Raw genomic sequence first — 7,183 nt, forward strand, 5'->3', positions numbered from 1 at the left:
CCCAGGGAGGCCACAGGCTTGGTTCTGCTGACTGGCACTTCAAATCAAACTTTATTTGTCACATGCGCCGAATACAACAAGTGTAGACTTTACTGTGAATTCTTACTTACAAGCCCTTATCCAACAGTGCAGTTCAAGAAGAAGAAAATACTAAGTAGACTGAAATAAAAAGTTATAATAAAAAGCAACGCAGTAACAATAATGAAGCTATATTCAGGGGCACCGGTACCGAGTCAGTGTGCAGGGGTACAGGCTAGTTGAGGTAATCTGTACATGTAGTTGGGGGCGAAGTGACTATGTATAGGTAACAAACAGCGAGTAGCAGCAGTGTATAAGAGGGGATGGGGTGTCAATGTGAATGGTCCGGTGGTGATTTTATGAATTGTTCAGCAGTCTTATGGCTTGGGGGTAGAAGCTGTTGAGGAACCTTTTGGTCCTAGACTTAGCGCTCCGGTACCTCTTGCCGTGCTGTAGCATAGAAAATATAACTTGGGTGACTGGAGTCTCTGACAATTTCATGGGCTTTCCTCTTACAGTGATGGACTGGGCCGTTCGCACTACCCTCTGTAGCGTCTTACGGTCAAATGCCGAGCAGTTGCCATACCAGGCAGTGGTGCAGCTGTAGAACCTTTTGAGGATCTGGGGACCCATGCCAAATCTTTTCAGTGTCCTGAGGGGGGAAATGTTTTGTTGTGCCCTCTTCACGACTGTCTTGGTATGTTTGGATCACGATAGTTTGTTGGTGATGTGGACACCAAGGAACTTGAAACTCGACCCGCTCCACTACAGCGCCATCGATGTTAATGGGGGCTTGTTCGGCCCACCTTTTCCTGTAGTCCATGATCAGCTCCTTAGTCTTGCTCATATTGAGGGAGAGGTTGTTGTCCTGGCACCACACTGTCAGTTCTCTGACCTTATCCCTATAGGCCGTCTCATCGTTGTCGGTGATCCGGCCTACCACTGTTGTGTCGTCAGCAAACTTAATGATGGTGTTGGAATCGTGATTGGCCACGCAGTCATGGGTGAACAGGCAATACAGGAGGGGACTAAGTACACACCCCTGAGGGGCCCCAGTGTTAAGGATCAGCGTGGCAGATGTGTTTTTGCCTACTCTTGCGACCTGGGGGCGGCCCGTCAGGAAGTCCAGGATCCAGTTGCAGAGGGAGGTGTTTAGTCCCTGAGTCCTTTACTTAGTGATGAGCTTCGTGCGCACTATGGTGTTGAATGCTGAGCTTTAGTCCATGAACAGCATTCTCACATAGGTGTTCCTTTTGTTCACGTGAGAAAGGGCAGTGTGGAGTGCAATTGAGATTGCGTCATCTGTGGATCTGTTGGGGCGGTATGCGAATTGGAGTGAATCTATGGTGTCCGGGAGGATACTGTTGATGTGAGCCATGACAAGCCTTTCAAAGCACTTCATGGCTACCGAAGTGAGTGCCACGGGGCGGTAATCATTTAGGCAGGTTACCTTTGCTTCCTTGGGCACAGGGACTATGGTGGTCTGCTTGGAACATGTAGGTATTACAGACTCGGTCAGGGAGAGGTTGAAAATGTCAGTGAAGACACTTGACAGTTGGTCCACGCATGCTTTGAGTACACGTCCTGGTAATCCGTCTGGCCCAGCGGCTTTGTGAATGTTGACCTGTTTAAGGTTTTGTTCATCGGCTACCGAGACGGTTATCATACAGTCATCCAGAACAGCTGGTACCCTCATCCCGAGGGGGTGTACTACAAAGCAGGATCAATGAGTTAGCTAGCTAACATGGTTAAATATTCTTAAATAACTTTACATTTTTCAGAAAGAGAAGCTTTCATGGTGTAATTGACTCAACAACCAATAACACATATGTTTAGCTTTCTTGATTTCTTAATGAACCAAAAAATCAATAGTTATTTCTGGTTGTTTATTAAAGTTAGCTGCCTAACTCACTGAACCTACTTTGTTTAGCAGTAACTCAGTTTACCCCTCTGGACAATATCCCACCCATGTTGTTTATCATATTGCTGTGTTGATGCTTGTAACATGATTGTGGATCTCTTTATAAGCTCCATGACTGTAAGATGACTACCCTGAGACTTTCAAAACTCAGATACTTTCATGCCCCCCCCTTCTCTCTCTCTCTCTCTCTCTCTCTCTCTCTTTCTCACACACACACACACTCACACTCACATTCACACTCACACACACACATCCTGTCTGTCACTAAAATGATTGGACTTAAATTATCCAGCCTGGTCTCATAAACTAGATGTAACATATTTAATGTAACTCCGGGAAACTCAAATTAGTATGAAATGTAATGCTTGGTATGGTTACATTAGACAAAAGGAGGGTGGTTGGTCGGGGTGGATGAGTAGATGTATAACGCGAACGTCTAGCAGCAACTTAAGGTTGCGTGTTCAAATTTCATCACAGACAATTTTAGCTGAATTGCAACTACTTGCTACTTAGCATGTTAGCTAACCCTTCCTTTAACCTAACTCCAAAACCTAACCCCTAGCCTAGTTAATGTTAGCCACCTAGCATACGTGAACCACAAGAAATTGAAATTCTTAACATATAAGTTTCGCAAACACTTTGTACGAGTTACAATTCGTAGCATACCACCCCGCATACCACTGCTGGCTTGCTTCTGAAGCTTAGCAAGGTTGGTCCTGGTCAGTCCCTGTACGGGAGACCAGATGCTGCTGTTGGAGGGCCAGTCTTTCCTCTGGTCTAAAAAATATCCCAATGCCCCAGGCCAGTGATTGGGGACACTGCCCTGTGTAGGGTGCTGTCTTTTGGATGGGACGTTAAACGGGTGTCCTGACTCTCTGTGGTCATTAAAGATCCCATGGCACTTATCGTAAGAGTAGGGGTGTTAACCCCTGTGTCCTGGCTAAATTCCCAATCTGGCCATCAAACCATCACGGTCACCTAATAATCCCAGTTTACAATTGGCTCATTCATCCCCCTCCTCTCCCCTGTAACTATTCCCCTGGTCGTTGCTGCAAATGAGAATGTGTTCTCAGTCAACTTACCTGGTAAAATAACAGATAAATAATATTGTACAAATTTCAATTCGTAACATATACAAATGGATGAAGGACAAATTAATACATACCATATGAAAAGTAAGATATCATACTAATTGGAGTGTCCCAGATTTACATTTACTATGTTACGTCTACTCAGGTTGAATTATCAATCAGTGAAACCCTTTTAGTGGCCTCTGCCTTCCTGTAGGCACAGCACAGATATAGAGATCTCAACAACAACTGGTGAAGAACACTCTCCAAGAGCTGCTGTCAGTCAATACCCCATGCTCCTAGCTCAGTCATTCTGACCCTTAACCCCACGGCCATGATTCTTCCCGGCATGTAATTGGAATAGAACCCCTGCCTGGGACACCAATGGAAAGCATTGCTTTTGTGCGATTTGAAGCAGTTCACAGATGCCACACAGGAATGAGTTGTCTCGGTCTGCATGTGGTTTAGCAGTAACTCAGGAATTAAACAGCTCCAGTGAAAGACGTTTGATTTGTAGCACGGACTAAGCTGAGGTTTACATCGTTTCTGGTTCAGTCCCTATAAAGAATAGCTTACTGTCCTCTAGTGGTGAAGATATATATGAGGCATGCCTGTATGCTTTGTGTATTTGGGAAGGCTGGGGACGTGTAGTGTGTCTATGTATGCTTGTTACCTATATGAAATCCATGTTCAATAGAAATGACTTCTATGTATCCAGATGGTTAAGTTATGCAATCCTTGTACACTCTGACAATACAAATGACACAGACACTGAGAGTCAGACTGTAAGGTGCAGTGTAACTTGATCTTAACACAATTGCACTGAACCCTTTGATCCTCTGTCTGGCATGTGGCAAAGTGGCTGAATTGGATAAACAGTCAGGATGGCTAAATGAGTCAGAATGCTGTTGAGCAGTATCCAAGAAAAGTACACCCTCACTCCCATTCTTCTCTAACCAGTGGTACATGGGGCAGAACAGTAATTGATGGTAATCCATGAAGGGGGTATTTTATATGGCATTCCAGAGATACAAATAGAACTCCTGCCAGAGCTCTCAGCTCACCTGCCACTTGTGCGGCAGACTTGCCCAGTCACACAGAATGGGGTGGTGCTGGAAGGAAAGCTCCCTTCATTGTAGAGCTGGTTGTGAGGTAGCAATCTGTGAGATATGCTCTGACTGCCTTTTGACCCCATTCTGCAGACTTGTTCAGAATTAAAGTTTTCAGTTAGCCACAATTTAACCCAATACAATAGTTAAATTAATTAAAGTTGTTTTCTCACCACTAACCTCTCAGGTACAAATCATAGTAGGACCAGTGTATGAGGCTTTTGATTGACACCATAGTGGCCATACCCCTCTAAGTAGTAGGCTACACTTCATCGATAGGGGCAACAGATGAGATTTGATTGACAAAGCATTGTCGTATGCCAGTGAGTTCACTGTTCATTTTTGAGCATCACTTCCAGACATATGGCTTTACTCTGATGTCCTCGAGCCATATCTGAGCGCCAGTCACTGTGGAGGAGTTTGCTTGCAGCTTAAAGGTATACCTTCTCAGCATCTCTCAAACACATTGCCCATTGGGTTAGTGAGAAATTAGGATATATAATAGGTTGAGAATGTTATTAGATCATTTGTTCATGTTTTGCATTTAGGCTACATGGGTTATATTTTCTATCTACACGAGTGCAGGTAAGCAATTATCTGAGTGTAACAGGTTACACCTAGTCTCAAAATCGTATGGTGCCATGAAAAGGATAGAAGCTGGTGAACATTTTGTGCAGTCTGAATGTACTGCATCTCTGAGTCATTGCTTGAGATGAGCTAAGTAAATAATTGTACTTGAATATTTTTCGTTTTTTTTACAGATTAAATAATTTCTAATTTATGATGCATGTTTGTCTCCCTTTCAACACTGCATACAGATACAGCATTTTCATTCAGCACTGATATCCTTCAAGGTGAGGCTACCGCTATCAACCGGCAAGGCGGAGGCTGTCCAAGCTTAGAGATCGCAATTTGCAAGTCACGCTACAAAGGTTCAGAACTCAGCAACCGCACCGTGGAATCATGTCGACAACCGCCCCTGTCTTCTTCACGAACATGGGCTCAGGTAGCCCCAAGCCACGGCAGAAATTCTGTGGCATGTTCTGTCCAGTTGAAGGCTCTGGCGACAGCAAGACGTTGGAATTCCAGTCACTGCCGGGGGGCAGTAGCAGGAGTGACGGACATCTCCCTGCCAAGGGTCAAGATACGGGAGAGCAGAGGAAAATCAGCCCTGCAAAACCTAAATGACAGGGTAAGAGAGCTGCAGATGTTTCTGCTTTGTCACCCTGGATGAAATTGTACATTTTTGTAATTTAGTAGATGCTCTTATACAGAGCAATTTACAGTAGTGAGTGCACACATTTTCCTACTTTTTTGGGGGGAGTGAAAATAAATGAACTGTATTTCTCTGTAGCATATGTCTGTTTGCCTTGCACAAATAAATCAACACAATCATGCAGAAATGAGTTCATTGGGATCTCTAGAAACTTGCCAATCAGTAATATAGTCAAGTCTCTTTCCAAACCATCCAGTTGCATAAAGTTAGTTGATTTTTTAACCATTGCCTACCAAGCCTAGAGGATTAGGTTCTATATGGCAATGCATGTTAGTGATGTATGGATCATTGACTTTAGGGAAAGCAAACCCAGAGCAGGGCTAGCACCTAGCTGATATCCTTCACATCACTCTTCAATGGACTGGACATTGTCAGGTCGAGTTTGCCTACATTTCCCATGAGGCTCTGTGATGCAATGGGACGTTACTTCCTGTGCTGTGCTTGGTGGAGGGAGAAGTTCCTGTAGTGAGCTGGCCAATAGGACAATGTCAATGTTAGAGTGCATGGCTTTCTGTAGTCTTTAGCAGGGTTTCCTGTGGTCAAACTGCATCAGCCCAGCTTTTTATCAATCAAATCCCCACCTCTGGTCATTATGCATTCACAGTTAGAGTGGCAGGAACCTCACAGGATGTGTGTGTGTTTCCCTCCCACATATGCCATACCTATACACCTAGTGCAGAGGGACACTATATGGAACATCAATCTCAGTCAGCATCTTGGCCAATGCTCATATGACTTGCTCTATGCATAATGAAAACTGTGTACTGTCAGAAAATTACTCATTGTGTAATTTAGACTTTTATGGTTTCTGCTCCTGTGTTTCTTCCTCACTAAAACAGAGTAGATCATGCTACTTCTCATTCTCTCTTCAGTGTCTTGGCCTCTTTTGACTCCCTGCTTAAATGCATGTTAAATATATTTTTTTTTAAATATAAAAATAGGCCTGTTATCTAAGATCCTCTTTACTGTTTCATGTATATTGTAGTGCCTCTGTGCTCTATCACTTATTATTGTCACGTTCTGACCTTTATTTCCTTTGTTTTGTATTTATTTAGTATGGTCAGGGTGTGAGTTGGGTGGGCAGTCTATGTTTGTTTTTCTAGGTTTTGGGTATTTCTATGTTTCGGCCTAGTATGGTTCTCAATCAGAGGCAGGTGTCATTAGTTGTCTCTGATTGAGAATCATACTTAGGTATGGGTAGCCTGGGTTTCACTATGTGTTTGTTGGGTGATTGTTCCTGTGTCTGTGTTTGCACCAGATAGGGCTGTTTAAGTTTTCTCACATTTATTGTTTTGTTAGTTATTTCATGTCTAGTTCCTTTATTAAAGAACATGAATAACTACCACGCTGTATTTTGGTCCGCTTCTCCTTCACCACAGGAAAACCCTTACAATTATCTTCATTAGAATAAATTATTATTATTTTAAGGGTAAAAATAAAGAACAGAGTAGCAGTAGGATATGATGAGTGTGAAAGTCTGTGTGCTATCTGTGTGGGTTTTGTGTGAGAGTGTCAGTGTCAGTGTAGTGTGTGTGTGTGTGTGAGTGTGTATATACAGTGCCTTCTGAAAGTATTCACACCCCTTGACTTTTTCCACATTTTGTTGTTACAGCCTGAATTTAAAATTGTTTAAATGTAGATGTAATTTGTCACTGGCCTACACACAATACCCCATAATGGCAAAGTGGAATTATATTTTTTGACATTTTTACAAATTAATTCAAATCTTAAATCTCTTAAGTGAATAATTATTTGACACCCTTTGTTATAGCAACCCCAAATAAGTTCA

The sequence above is a fragment of the Oncorhynchus kisutch genome, linkage group LG23 (genome assembly GCF_002021735.2).
Source record: "Oncorhynchus kisutch isolate 150728-3 linkage group LG23, Okis_V2, whole genome shotgun sequence".
Taxonomy (NCBI): Eukaryota; Metazoa; Chordata; class Actinopteri; order Salmoniformes; family Salmonidae; genus Oncorhynchus; species Oncorhynchus kisutch.